This window comes from Phalacrocorax carbo, chromosome 3 (genome assembly GCF_963921805.1).
Source record: "Phalacrocorax carbo chromosome 3, bPhaCar2.1, whole genome shotgun sequence".
Taxonomy (NCBI): domain Eukaryota; kingdom Metazoa; phylum Chordata; class Aves; order Suliformes; family Phalacrocoracidae; genus Phalacrocorax; species Phalacrocorax carbo.
Genome location: NC_087515.1, coordinates 8,647,406 through 8,662,907, shown reverse-complemented (window position 1 = coordinate 8,662,907; position 15,502 = coordinate 8,647,406). Strand labels below are relative to the sequence as shown.

General features: G+C 39.7%; 1 protein-coding gene across 5 annotated transcripts in view; it reads right to left on the bottom strand.

Moving 5' to 3' along the window:
• CHRM3 (cholinergic receptor muscarinic 3) overlaps positions 1–15,502 on the bottom strand; it is a 291,335-nt gene that overhangs the window by 85,549 nt on the left and 190,284 nt on the right. Inside the window, exon 1 of one of the 5 annotated variants that reach the window (XM_064445771.1) lies at positions 14,167–14,248. The exons of the other annotated variants lie outside the window; for them this stretch is intronic. The gene's annotated coding sequence lies outside the window, so the exon portion shown is untranslated. Of the gene's footprint in view, positions 1–14,166; positions 14,249–15,502 lie in introns of those variants that run through there. 5 annotated transcript variants of the gene reach the window in all.

Sequence of the window (15,502 nt, the reverse complement as noted above, 5' to 3'; positions counted from 1 at the left end):
ATTGGTATTTCAGCTACTGTGTGCCAGGTGTTCTTCAATTGTCTGTAATTACCTGTGTACACTGTGCTTTACATGTCAGTCTAAAAACCACTGTGTCATTTTAGTTTTATCATTTATGGAAGAACTTAAAAAATGTGGTTTTTTAATTCAGTTTGGAAAAGCAAATTGGTGTGAGTTAAATTTCAGAATTGGGCATTATACCTGCCAGTGAGGGCTTTGCAACCGGTCTGGTTGTTGAGCTGATAATGAACAGGAAAACCTGATTTTACTGCAGGAATTCTCAAGCATCTGTAGAAATTACACTGCTGCTGTAGACCACGGAAATTTCCTTTCAGATTAGAATCAGTTTTTGTCTTAGTGAAGTCATGATTTCAGCCGGACCTAACCAACACCATATGTAGTCCTTTGTACTAATATTTGGAGTAGACTTGTATATATATTACGTACAACATATACAGCTCTGTATTTGGGGCAGATTTTTATTTTCAAGGTTTCATGGTTTTTAATACTATAAAAAACTTGTGAGGTATGGTGCACCATATGCATTGTTAGCTAAGGCAGTTGTATAAAGATGGTATTTTTGATAAATATTAATTTCAGTATTTTCATTATGACAACATGGCAGCATAATTCAGCCTAAAGGAAAAGCATATTTTTCTGACTCAAAAAAACCCAGAGTAATATAAGAAATGAGCTCTGTAATGGCTTGCTGCAGAAAAACCACAACCATGTTATTTTAACAACAAAAGACAAAAAACGTAACAAATGAATGCGTGAGACTACCCTGATGTGAGAGGAGTATTCATGTGGGGAACAGACATGACTAGAATTGCTAATAGAGCATATGAAAGATAGGTTCCCAAAAGCTATTACATGCCATAGCATTTGCAGAGGTACACAGGTGTGGGTAATATACATACAATACTAATAACGATATTAGTGCATAGATTCTGCTTCTTTGTTCTCAACAAATGGTAAATGCAGCTACTGAGATATCTTCAAAGGGAGACACACTAGCCCCCTTAGGTGAGGGCTGGCTTTATGCCAGACCAAATTTCACCATAATTTAGAGCACACAGATGTGCCATATCACACTGGGTCTGTAGAAGCCCACAGCTCTTCAGTGCTTTGGAAAGGAACACTTTCCAAAGGAACATTTTTTTCTATTTTTTAAGGTGTCTGGGGCCGGTCTAGTGTCCTGATAGATGAATTCCACAAACACTTGGGGCAGCATAAACGAAATCATAAAAACACCCCTGCTTAGGCTCCTCGAAATGTCTCCCTAAAGTTTTCCTCCACCATGACAATCTCTAAAATACCCAGACATGTACATGGATCGTGCGTCTGGTGTGGGCATAGTGAGTAGTTTTTCATTGTTTCCTTGTATTCAATTGTGATCCAGTGGGACAGTTTATCTTATTTTCTTTTTCTTTTCAGTATTTTTATTGTGCTTTGTGCAAGAAAGCTCCTGGGCATTGTAGTAATCTAACAATTAAATAATGTTCTTATGATCAGACAAGCTATTCTACCTGATTCAGAGGCAATCTGATGAACTCCAGTGAGGTCAAACTAGCTGGACGTACTTGGCTTAAAGAACCTAAGAAACAGATTTCAGACCAGAAAAATTTAGCATATTAAACTATTTTATAGAGGAAAACATATATCTACAGTTACAGTAGACAAAATACAAAGTACAATCAGGAGCTGGATGAGGAAGTAATTTTCCTTTATAGTACAGTTATAAACCAAGTACATTACAGTAGGTGTTAGTATTATTAATCAGGTAGTGATTAATCACAGTAATAATCACAGTAGTGTCTAAAACCATGCAAAAGATGAGGCTCACAGGATTCTGTAGTATGCAGAGATACACAGCAAAGGACCATAGCTATCCTGAAGAGTTTATAGATGAGATAAACAATATAGGTACTGGAGGGGGAAGTGGCACAAAAAATGAGCAGCGTGAGCAATGCAATCACGGCAAACGTTAGTTTTGCAATGGGAAAGAGAGAACAAGAGGCTAAGATGGGACAAGGGGGGAGAAGGGAGTACTAAGAAAGGGACAGCTCAAGTGGAAAAGACAAGGCAAAGAAATGTGGGTGAGCACAATGAGGATAGATCACATCTTGGGACAGATGTGAAGTAAAACTGAGGTGAAGGATGGTGGCAGACGTTCAGAGTGGACATCCACTAAGTAGAGGGGCAGAGACAAGGCTGCCAAAAGGGCTGAGATAGCTGAAGACCACAGGTAAACTACTACAACAGCTGACTGGACTCTCTGGACCCTGTGTTTGCCCACAGGATTGCCCTGGAGCTGGTGGGAGCTTCCTCAGCAGGTCAAGAGGCATTTGGGAACAGGTTCTGCCGGACACATCTGAGACTGATGTCCCACTGATTTGTTCTTGTATTTGTGCCCTTACCTCATTATATTTAGAGATTACCATGCCACAGAAAACCAGTTATTTGCAATTTTGGACCACAGAACTGAAAAATAAAGCACATATGACACCTGCCTTAAAAATGATACCAGCCATCACTCTTTGATTGAACCAAATCAGCACTGCAATCAAAACAAAGTGAAATTAGGCACTTCATTCTTGAACAGACATTACTTTACTGATACCAGTGTATCTCAAAGAATTAGGATAACTGTCAGTCATAATACAGCTTTGCTGTTCAATATTTACTGATATATTTTCTCTGCCCTAAGCACAAGGTGAGGAGGCAGTGAAAGTCAGGCTGCACGTAAAATCTTTTAAATAAACAGTGATGACAACTGACAATGCAAAATTAACAAAAATGTTGGCAATAGAGTGTTTTGGGTTTTTTTTTCTTTTGGTGTCACCAGATGAGTTTCACAGCAGAGAAGCAGAAAAAATAATATATATATTATATATATATAATATATATTATATATAAGACTCCATGCAAATTAATGGTAAAAGACATGCGGATACAATTTCCTAGGGCAAGGCCTGTTCCTGTCATCAGCTACATGAAGCGAAACCTCTGACCCCACAGAAAATCCCACAGAAGTCTGTGGAACTCCTCTGGGGGAGTGTTTGGTCTGGAAAGCTCTGGTTTCAGGATCCGAGCGACAAATAATTTTAAAGGTGGTCTTTATCTAGTGGGCAGGTACCCAACCTAGAAAGTAGTGAATATGAAGACCTATTGGTTCAAGCAGAGCAAGAGATGCTCCTAAAGCAATCCTTTCATAAATGGTAATAAGCCATATGAACAAGGGATGTGTATACATACATATAAAGGGAGGAGGTAATTTTATCTCTGCAGATAAAATTGGGAGAACTTATAGCGAACAAATACATGCAATTCTGGTCAAAATGTAAAAGAAATAGAAAATTAAGAGTAGCTGCAGAATAGAGAGCTATTGTTTTTTCCAAACTGTATTTTCTCTACCTTACTCAAAAGAAAACTGACCCATAATCTATTTAGTGTATCTGCACTATCAAAAAGAGAAAATACTAAAAGAATCTTCATTCTGTCAACGAAGAGCAATGGAGTTAGTGGCCTGAAGCTGAAATAAATATCTGAAAACAAGCAAAATGCACACATTGTCACCGAGTATAGTCATCCACCAGGAAAACCACTGAAAGAAGCAACAGATCCTCTATCACTTGATGTCTTGTACTTCATTCAGAAGGTCACTTACTCTTTAATTTAAAGTGGTTTAGATCGACACAAGAATAACTTGGTGAAATTTAATGATTTCTGAATGCTAAATGCAGACATATCTGTACTAGGTACAAAACCAACCAAAGAAAAAAGACACAGATGTACATGACTAACTTTCTCACAGCTGAGGAGGGTTTGGCTTTCTGAGAGTGACAGAGAACCCCAGCTCCTTGCAGCAATCTCCCTGACGTTTCCCAGCTTCTCGGCTTTTCACTGGCCTTCCCTTTCAGTTCAACCTCCATATTTTTTTCCTTTTGTATGTTTTAAAGGAGATTCTTCTAATACAACTGGCATATAGCTATTTAACAATCTCAGTAAACCATAGCTGGGGCTGAAGGAGCCTTCTCTCATTGCCATTCACTTGACTGTTTTGGTAGAAGACCTTCCTCCTACCTAGAGAGCAGGAGTGTTTCTTTCTTTCTTTCTCTCTTTCTTTATTCTTTGCTAACAATAAATTTTATGGCCATCTTCAAATTTACCTTTTTCTGTCAAGGTAGCGTGCAATGCCAGGCTGAACAAGGAAACACTGCATAGTTACGAAAATACACTGTGTATTTTCTGAATTGGCTGCCAACCACTGTGTGTTTGGAATCAGAGCAAATTGCTATGGAATTAAATGTTACAGGTTTTATACAGGTTTTTTTCTATCTCTGTTCTATACAGAGATAGAAAAGCAACGAAGCTACTTAGGAGCACCCCAGCAAATAATAAATGCCAATCCAGCAGCCACACAGGAACAGCTCCTTGGCCCTGTCCGGCCTGTGACATAACCGCCAAGGCAGGGGACAGAGATGAGGGAATATTAAACCTTTCAGGACTTTGGCAAACTGGTGGAGCCAGAATCATAGTGAACAGGCTTTCAGGGCTATGATAGCAAAAGCTGCCAGCTTGACCAAGGGCAATACAGGGACAGCAGGAAAGATCTTTTCTCCTTGTCAGACATGGAGCTAACAAACTTGCAGGGAAAATATATTCTTATTTTTTCTTACAAGTTTTTGTAAATAAATCACATACACAAAGTCCTATTGTCATGTGACCTTCTGCTTTCTTTTGAAGGTTAAGTAATAAGTAATGAACTATGAATAATTCATAATTAATGAATAAGTAATAATCCTTTTCAGAGTGACTGGGGTTGACTTGCTGGTCACAGTATTTCAGAAAGAAAAAGCTTGTAGTGAAAACAGGATCATTCTGTTCAAAGAACGTGAAGAGAAAACACATGGATAATGACTCTGCCATAAAAGTCTTCAGAGAGAAGCGGAGGAAGCCAGGTTTATTTCTGTCCTATAAGCATCTCTATGGGAATGGGGTATTAGGTACAATTTCAACCTTCGAACTAAAAAGTAAGTTCCTAAGCATGAAGAGAGAGAAACCCTGTTCCTGTTTTCCTGGAAACTCTCCAAAATGGAAGCTTGCAGAGACCACGTGCAGGGAGTCCTGAACAGATGCAGGTCCCAGTGTGCTTGCAGTGTAGGCTTAGCAAAGCTTCAGGCTGACTACACATGAATGGCACTCAGCATCACTGCTTACAGGTATTACATTTCTGTAATGTTTACCCTCAAGATCAATACTTTAGAGAGGCTTGACTGCATTATATCAATAGTGTGGGACTAGAGGAACTGCCACTAAACAAATATCCTCTTCAGGATCAAGGACCTAGGACAAGCATTCCTAGGGCAGGTAATAGAGAGAGGCATATCAACACAAAATGATATTTTTTTTTCCTACCCCATTCTCTTCCCAGTGACTCCTCCTATCATAATAGTTCTCCTGTACCTATATCTCCTATCTTCTGCTCTATATTACAGCTCTGACAATATCCACTCCCTTCCTCCTGCAATAATCGGCTGAATTTTTAATTTGGACACAAAGACATGCTATCTGCCCCCCCAGTGGACTGAGAGGCATTGCTTATCTCACAGACAAGCAGCACACGTTTATCTCCTGGCTAGAAGATGCTTCTGCCTATTGGAAGGAGTGACCCTGATGTGGGCTTGTGGGGGCCCAGTGTCCACCCTGAGGCTATTTTGCTGATGAACTTTGCATCATGTCAGCGGAACAAGCAGCACTCTGCTCTCCTCTGCAAACGTGCAAAACTGGATCACAGGCATGGGCTTCATCTAGAGAAAAAATATTAACAGTCTGTATCTCTGTTACAGACATGAGGGAAACCCTTGGCAGAGAACAAGAGGTGCTTAAAATGTGTTTTATTTCCTACCTGTATTAGTTCTGTCTGTGTGAAAAAGTTAGGATTTTGAAACATGAATTCAGGCAAGTTAAGAAGGGTCCTAAACTCCTGCAAACTCATGTAACTCTAAGCATATTTACATATCTTTCACTAAGGGTTTTGCCCAGTTTCAGGAAAACATGTAGTTATGAAGGTTTGCTTGATCAGCTCTTCACTGAAACCGGAGATATTTTTCTGTCCCTGCAATTCCTCTGCTGCTGAATGTTGCCAGGGTGTCCACTGAATAGTTTGATAAGCAGGTCCTCTGCACTGGACTCTAGAAAAGCTAGGGGAAATCCATAAACTCGCATTTGATTTGACAGAGCTAAAGATCATAAACACATGACATATGAAAAATGACAAATAGGTCATGTATTTAACTGTGAAATAAACTCCACAGGGGATAGTTTCAACATAACATCTGTTATGTATAATAAAGGTTATGTACTGGGTTTATTCATACCCTTTTTAGAGAGAAGCACACTTAATCCAACTGATAAATCATCTGAATTTATTTTACACATGTGGTTTTAATTTTGGATTTACAGATAGCATCGATTTATCTGATTTTCTTCACATCAAATGAGGGAAATTAAATATGTATTATGTTAGCATGAAGCACATCTTCCTTAAAGCAATTTTTTTCTGTCCACAGTGATTAGGGTAGCAGCACCATTATTGTTTGTTGTTCCCACAGTCTCTATTTTTCTACTGAAATCCAAATTTATTTTTGTTGTTAACTCAATCACCCTAAATAAGTTTATTTGGAACTTATTTCCAAGAAATGCTCATAAAAACAGAACCAGAGTCATTTGCATTGCCCTGAAGGAGCTAATTCAAGGCATTTTTAAGTAGATCATAATGTGGCGACATTTTCCCAATTTTGTTTTTTGTCAGTGAATTTATTGTACCTTAATAGTTTCAGTGGAATGAAATATCACTAACTGTATTTCAGTCAAAGAAAAGAAAAAGTGAATTTTACTATAATCATCAATTATGGTTGCAAAGCTTTAATAGAAACAGCATTTTATCTTAGCAAAATACTAGAAGTGCACACATATATATACATACACATATGTACGTATACACCATCCATAAACTGATTAATAAGTCATTTTATACTTAATTGCTGCACAGAGATGTACCAGTAGCACAGCCTTGCCGAGAGTCAGGGTGTCTGCCTATGACTGAAACAGGCTTAGGAGGAAGAAGCAGGAACTGAAACAGGAATAAGGGGTAGGAGAAGAGGTTCTCTTGTGACCACTTGATGTTAAATATTCTCACTTTTCATGACACATATAACTAAAGAGGCATTAAATATTATCCCTTTATTGCACATGAAACTAATAGATTATCTTTTTGGAAAAAAATCTGAAGCCTCATCATTAAATATGTTCATCTCAAATCACTGATTTGGAATACAACAGTACCAATAGCTTCAATATTTCATTAATTAATAATGAACAACAAAGCATGAGAGGTTCATTACATGAACCTTTGTCAAGTTATGTGTCCACGGTATGATAAAAATTTAGGGCTTTTTTTTAATAGATTTTTATAAATTCTTATGTATGTATAGGATTTGTACTTTTTGTATCTGAGTGCATGTATTTTGGCAGTGCATCTTCACATAATACAGGTTAAAACAAGGTTAACACTCAAAGGTAACCTTTTTATTTTTCTATACACACAGAAGAAACAGTTTTCACATGAATTGCCCTTATTAGAGACTCTGAGCACAAAATAACCTCCTCTCTCACCAAGATTACCACATGCACGTCTGACATACCAGTCCAGTCCATGCTGAGAGGAAGGCAGTAATGCTTTCTCTCTTTCAACAGCCCAGACTCCTGGGAGGCTAGGGGTGCCACACATCTATCACAGACACAGCACTGCACTGTCAGATATGATGGCCATGACCTCTCAGGGGCTGCCATAAAGGTTTGCACATGGTTACTGATATCTTTTGCTGCCGTGTGCATGTTAAGTGCTAAAATGCCATCACTGCAGGCTATGTGCTCTGGCATTTTCTTTCTGCGTCTCAGCCATAACCACTGGCTTTGCGAGCGCCTTCCATCTTTGGGTGAAAGTGCTGAGGATGCATCTCCTCCTCCTGTCTGACAGAGCCCAAGGACATAAATCCTATTTTCAGAGACGCATCGATAATTCTTACATACATACATAAACCTACATTTGTCTCTCAAACTGTGTTTCACAAAGTGATGCTGAGCTCACAGCTTGGAGTACAAGGGAAAGCAGCAGTTCATTTTACCAAGTGGATGTCAGCTGAAGCACATGCCTAGAACCAAATTAATGCAAAATAAAGGGATTTGGAACTGATGTAATCATTTTCATGTTTTATTGCTCCTTCAGTGCAATTCAGTAAGTAAAAGACCATCACAAAACCACAGTAAATAAAGTTAATTGACATCTATTTTGCTTTCATAACATAGTGTGCTTAAGTGTATCCTAAGAAAGCTCCTCAATGATTAATGACTTTTTTTCCTCTCTCAGGCTAAAAGATATCGGACGTTTTACTTTCTGGAGCTCTAAATGATACTGCATGGTTTACCATAACTGATATTATCCGTACACTTGACCCAGTGACACAGAAGATGTACTCCTTTCTTAAAATGTCATATAAATTTTGAAGGATTTTTAAAATTACTTCAGTGCAGGAAGTGTATTGCAGATCTTGTCCTACCTGTTGTTATTACTCTAAAGGACTAAACCACCTTTTAAGCGTTGCTTTTAAGAATTCAGCCAATATCTTGGGAAGGTGTTTGCACTGCTTCACCTGCAATTACCTCATCAGGTTTTTGATAAAAGAAGAGATAAAGTCACACATCAGTGGACAAACCTAATTCACTGAAGGCACTAAATTCACTGAAGGCACTAAATTCACTGAAGGCACTAACAGTGAACTTCAGGCAGTAAGAGTTGAAGAGGATGTAACCTGCACAAAGCACCCACACACCAAGCATGAGATATACTGTGATTAAAAAACAAAACATAAGGAAAATTTTCCTCACTATGTGTACCACAGAGGAACATCTAGCACAAATTCTGCCCTGTACTCTTCCAAATTTCACGTGAGCCTCACATTTTAACAGGTAATGGTTTCAGGACTGGAAGTTCCTGAATTAATCTTTGTGGCGTTAATTAGAAACACATCTTTCTTAGAAAATGTATAGAAGAAATATTGATTGCATCAATTTAACAATTATAAAGAGATTAAAAAAGAAGATTGAAAGAAATGAAGGTCCCAAATTTCAAAAGCCCCTACTTCCTTGGAGAGAGGAGTTTAAGCTCTGCAATCTGGGTCACCCAGACAGGGTTGTGTATGGGTTTTTTTTCTTCCCAACCTCTTTCTCCTGGTAGGAAGTCAGAATATCCCTAACATGAGGGACATGACTAGAAATCAGTGTTTAGTCATTCTTCCTCTGAACTGGTGACTGTCACACTGATTACACACAGCAAAAAAAGGTGTATTTTTCACCTGTATTTCAAGCTTCACTAGACTTCTGTGTAGCTCTAATATGTTTACTGTGGATATTATGTGTATATTTTTTTCTTCTCAACTCTACCTAGACTCTCTGTTTCCATTTGAAGCTTTATGAATAATTCAAAGCAGCATAAAATCCAGAAAAACCTACGGAAATGTAAGATACATCCAATCATATTTATTGAGGAAAACAGAGAGGCAATTCCCAAAACCAAAAATGCTTTCAAACTCCTTTGGTCACAGAGTATTCAATCATTTTTTAATAATTTACTGAAAGCCCCCAAATACCTGCTGTTTTGATGTTATTGAACTCTTTATTGAAGGCAATGGATAATTGAACTAAGTTTATTCTTACTTCAATAGTAAGCCAAGCGGGCTATTAGAAAAGGAGGAAGAATCCAGAAATTAAAAGAAAAAGCTGTATTGCTTTTTGTTGTGTCAGTATCTGCATACCCATAAGACCGTTCAAATATCCTTATTATTAGCAATTTTACATCAAGAAACCATTGAAAAGTAACTTCTTTTTGATTTTAGAATACGAAGAAAATTAATAATTAGCAAGTTAATAAATTAATTTTGGTTTATCTTTGCATTTTTCTGCTAAGAGCTGAAAAGCATTTTGCAAATATTAAGCATCCCTCTATATTGAGTGTTTCTATTATTGACATATTTAAAAGAATCAAAGCAGGAAAAGTACCAATGACTGCTGAAAGTCAAACAGAAAGTCAATGGCAAAAAAGAGTATTTCAGATTCTACAGTCCTGATTACCCACCCACAGTCTTTGTCACACAACAACGCTCCTCTTTCTCTATGAAGACAAGCCTTCTCCATAATTAGAATATTCATAAGCAATTATAGCTGTGTTAAAAGAATGTTCTTGGACTCAAACTATTGAATAAAACTATTATCAAGGATTTAAAAAAAAAAAAAAGAAGCACATTTTCACAGAAAATAGCACGTATTCGTTTTATCAGGTTGTTTCAACTCTATTTACGAAATCCATGGAGTTGTACAGCAAATGTACTACTGCTTCTGTGCTTTCAGAGATCTTGAGTCTGGTAATACCTGTGACATCTTTGACTCCAAATAAGAAATAAAGTCATTATGACCCTGTTAATGTGGAGCCACAAACTGAATTAACTACCAAAGTCTCTTTACAGTTTACAGTATAAATCCTGCAATAAACCTCAAGGAAAAAAGAACAAAATCGCTTCAGATCTACCTGAAGAAACATAAACAATTCTCAGTACCAGAGCAAGGTGAAAGGGTCACACATGAGAAAGCAGGCAACTTTTTAACCTCAAAAGTTATCCTTTTAAAAGGTGTATTTTGGCACTCACTTCTTTGGAAAACTGAAAAGCAAGATATTGCTCGTTTTACTTCAGCCTAGACCCACGGAGCCTCTGAGGGGATTCACCAGGTTTTGAACCTGGAGAAGTAGAATTGGAAAAAAAAAAACAAACCTAAAACAAAAACGCACACACAAAAAAAAAACCCAAACAAACAAAAAACCAAGCTGCTGCTACCCTAATACCTCTGCTCAGTGCAAACCCGGCTGCTCTGTATTTGCTTAGCAGATCAGCTTAGCGCTTTCCTCCTTACCACTAGTAAAGAGCTGCGATTTCACTTTGCAGCACTGGGCGCTTTTCCTCCCTCAAAGGAGGAAATACAAGGGCAGCTTCATGCCAATTCCACACATGTCCCGCAGCTGTTAAGCGAACACCCAGTTTCGAAGTGTTTTGACAGGCCGGGTGAGAGCCCCGGCGCAGGCCAGTGCCTCTGGCAGCCACCGCCAGTGCTGCTCTCCCAGGCGGGCCAGCCGCTTCGTAGGGACGGAAAGCAGGAGCTGTCAACGACCAGGTGCTTTCTGCACGTGGAAACGGCAGCCGTATCAAATAAATATGCTTAAACATTCCACCCACACACTCAAACCTGGTTCTAAGGCAAACCTGGAAGGCTTTGTGTCAGTGATCCTCAGGCTGAAAGGATTTTGTTTAAAACCCGGTTGCACATACTTGGCCTCAAAGTAGTCACACGACACCCTCCTTCCCAGCCAGACAGCCTGACAGCGCTGGAGGCTCACCAGCAGCCTTGCAAACCCTCTGCCTTCACAGCGTCCCCCAAACCGTGGTGGTGAGACCCAGCGGAACCCGGGTGCCGAGGCCCCCGGGGTCAGCACCGGGAGGGATGCGGGCAGCACTGCTGGAGGCGAGCCCATAAGCAGACACTCCTGGGGAGGCACAACACAGAACAGGCTGATGCTGAGAACCCAGAGGCAGGACAAGTTCACTGAGGGGGAAACCGAAAAGAAAAACAAAAGATGATGTTCCGGCTTCAAAGAAATAAGTGGCAAAACCCGTCCCAGATATCTATAAAGCCTCCTTACTTTTCTTTAAGCAAAGAATAAAACTGTTGCTTCTGAGCAAGTTAAACTGAGCTCAATTTTCATACTACAAAAACGTGAGCCTTTTGAGTCCATAGGAGCATACTGATAAACTTTACTACAAAATTATTTCCACTAACTTTGCAGAAATTTACAGGAAATTGCACAGCAACTACACATACACACAAAATCTAAAATTTGCATGGATTCTTCTAAAGTCATCAAGGGTGCCTCTTCTCAAATGAGTCAAAATGATGCATTCTTTAAAACTGACTTTAATGACATTTGACACTGTAGAACCTGATAAAAAAAGGAGTGGTAGCAGGATGTCTCTCCAGGTGTGTTTACTCACCGGCAGTTTTTTAAAAAATCAGATTTCCTGGGTGGATTTATTTCAGATGTTTGCAATAATATGACTTAGGAAAAATATTTCAGATGGGGTCAGAACTTATTGGTACCTGCTTAGTGAAGCAATGGAATTACTGTTTTCAGTGTCAGAATGTAATAATGGGCTTATTTCCCATTAGAATTTGCTCTTAATAACTAAGTGGATTACCACAGACACCAAAAGACATGAAATCCAAATTTCAGCTTAAGTTCAACTTATTTTCCATGTGGCTTCTAGTCTGCTCCCTCTGCAAACCCTGCATATCTACCATTCTGTGCGTTCTGGAGCACGGTGCATTGGAGTAAAGCATCTGCCATACAGGACCCCCTGAGCTGGCGGCTTTGTTTTGCAGACAGACCTTGAGAGGTAGATGTACATCGAGTTCTCTTTGGTGGGGGGGGGTTCATAACACTGCAGGATAATATCTGTGAACCATTCTTTTGCAATAAAGGGAGCCTGGCTCTGTCTGTGGGTTGTAAGTCAAATGGCAAATACAGACACTTCCTTGACTTTCAGGATGGTGAAGCCATCTATAGGAGAAAAATACCTGAGGTATTATGACAAATTATATTTTACTTAATGTCACTGCATTTCAGTTTTAGGTGTTTATGATACTAAGTTTTTTCTTTAGAGCTGGCTGAAAATGAATAAACATAACCCCCCATAAACTGACAGTGGGTAGAGACAAAGTCTTTCCATTTGAACACAAATAAGTGAAGCCCCACTTTCAACTTTTGCCTTTTAAAACTACTGCCTTAGAAAACTACTAATCAAATGCCATCAAGAAGGGAGATGCTCTAAATTTAGCTGTCATTTATTGCTATAAGTTGCAGTGGAGCAATAAATGTAATACAACGGAAAATGGCCAAGAGAAGATCTGCACTGAACCAAAACTTTTCCAGCAGGTACTAAAGAATCCAGCTGATAATTTGCCGCAGATTTTAGATTTCATTTCCACATTCACCTTTGAACTTAATGGAAACAGTCCAAAGTCTTCGGCAGGACTCGTCACATGTACACTGTTAACCTCGAATTTCTGCATCACTGGCACAGTCTGTTTGCTGAAGAACTGGTCCAGTACATAGTTAACTTACAGTTAAGCACAATGTATGCACTGAAAAGTATGTAGGAGGATATCTGAAGTAAAGCAGAGATAGAAAGAAGATAAGACACATAATTATAACAGCACATGGTGATGACTTTACTTTTACTGCATTGTCCTTCCTTTCTATTTGTTGAATGCATGTGTTCTTTATTACCTCATACTTAAAGGATACATAAAGTTGACTCTTAGCCCTGGGGAGTTCACCTCTGGGGAAATGACACAAACACACACAAAACCCTGAGAAAAGCTAATGAGGAATGAGTCTCATGAGATTCAAAATTCAAATGTGGTTTAATTGAAAAAGTGGAAGAACATCAGAGGAAAACATATTTTTTCTCAAATTATTTCAGCTTCTACTATAAACAAGGATGAATGTTTCTCAAGTTTTAACCATTAATAATGTTGCTGTAAAGATCAAGTATGCAAAACAATCCTAAATAAACAGGACTGATTCATCATTACACTCCAGTTGCTCCGTACTGCTCTGGTGAAGCAGTAAATCCAGAAAAAACCATGTTGTTATACCAGCTTTATGGCTGTTCTGCATCACCAAAGGGGCACAGAGCAACTCATCACAGACATGCAGCACAAACCAATTTGAAAAGCTTCCTACTCCTCACATTTCTGCCTTCTCTCTTCTTTGAGCCATTGTTTAGTTATATTTTGTGAAAATTAGCTTGAGGTAGGCATCTGAACAGACCTGCTGAAGGAGCAGCTCAGGTACTTCACAACAGATTAGCTGCAGCCAGGGATGCAGCCACCCCAAGTAACTTCACAGGATTGAGCTCGCTAGTTGCTCTCCTGCTCCTTTGATCCATCCTGTACTTTAAGCCTATATACGATTACTTTCATGTTGTTACTCACCCCTGAAGCAGCTCCAAAATGTAAAACTGGTGCGACTGAAGATGATTGCTAACCCTGACTCCTGTTGTGCAACAGTGCCTGGCTGCAGTCCAGCACAGAGCCAGGGCAGGACTGGGTTCAGCAAATGTAAGCGGTACAAACAGGTGAACAAATCTAATGACGTGTTACTAAGAACTGTAACAAAAGCAGGGGGGGCAGGGGGGTGGGGGAACAAAACACAAAACCTCTGGAAAACAAACGGCCCTATGATGCATACCTGCAATCTGTAAGACACTACTCAGCAAAGCACTTACACTGCCATCACTGAAGTTGAGGTCTCTGAAGCACTTAGCACGCTTCAGTTTCAAATGAAACACCTCTTACAAACACTTCGTGACAGTTCTAGCGTGGTGAGAAAGGGGCACCCGCTTCAGTACTATGCACCTAGGGGTGAGGAAAGCAGGACACGCAGTAAAGGTGGCAGGAACGTAACAAAGGTGCTAAATGCACTTCAGGCCCCCCTTCATGTGTGAGCAACTAATCCACAGCTGCTCAGTTGCATGCAAGTGGTTCCCCATGCTACACTTCTGTCTGGCTGGTTGCCAGTCCACTGCAGAGATGGGAAGTGAAAGCAAACCTCCTTACCCATTTATTTCCTTTAGAACAGGCAAATAACTTATCCCCTGTTGCCCAGATCAGGAGATAACAAGGTGGTCTCCCCAGCTGTAGCTCTGCACTTTCACCAGCTCACACCTCCTTTACACTTGCACCCTCACTGTGGCTCTCCGCATGGGCACTGCTATTCATGGCCATGACCACAGAGTAACTGCCAAGCCCACATTTCCTTACACTAAGGTTATTTTTTTTCCAGTTCCAAACCAGTTTAATCCCTGTTATCAACTGAACTCAAAATCATCTTATCCTGATACTCAGAGAAAAGAAGGAAATACTTAAAATTATTAAGGCTGGAAAAGACCTCTAGGATCAAGTCCAACCACCAACGCAACACCCCCAGGCCTCCTAAACCATGTCCTGAAGTGCCACACCTACAAGTTTTTTGAACACCTCCAGGGATGGCAACTCTACCACCTCTCTGGGCAGCCTGTGCTGATGCCTGACCACTCTTTCAGTAAAGAAATTTTTCCTAATATCCAATCTAAACCTCCCCTGGCACAGCTTGAAGCCATTTCTTCTTGTCCTATTGCCTGTTACCTGGGAGAAGAGACCAACCCCCGCCTTGCTACAACCTCCTTTCAGGTAGTTGTAGAGAGCGATAAGGTCTCCCCTCAGCCTCCTCTTCTCCAGGCTAAACAACCCCAGATCCGTCAGCGGCTCCTCAGAAGACTTGTTCTCCAGA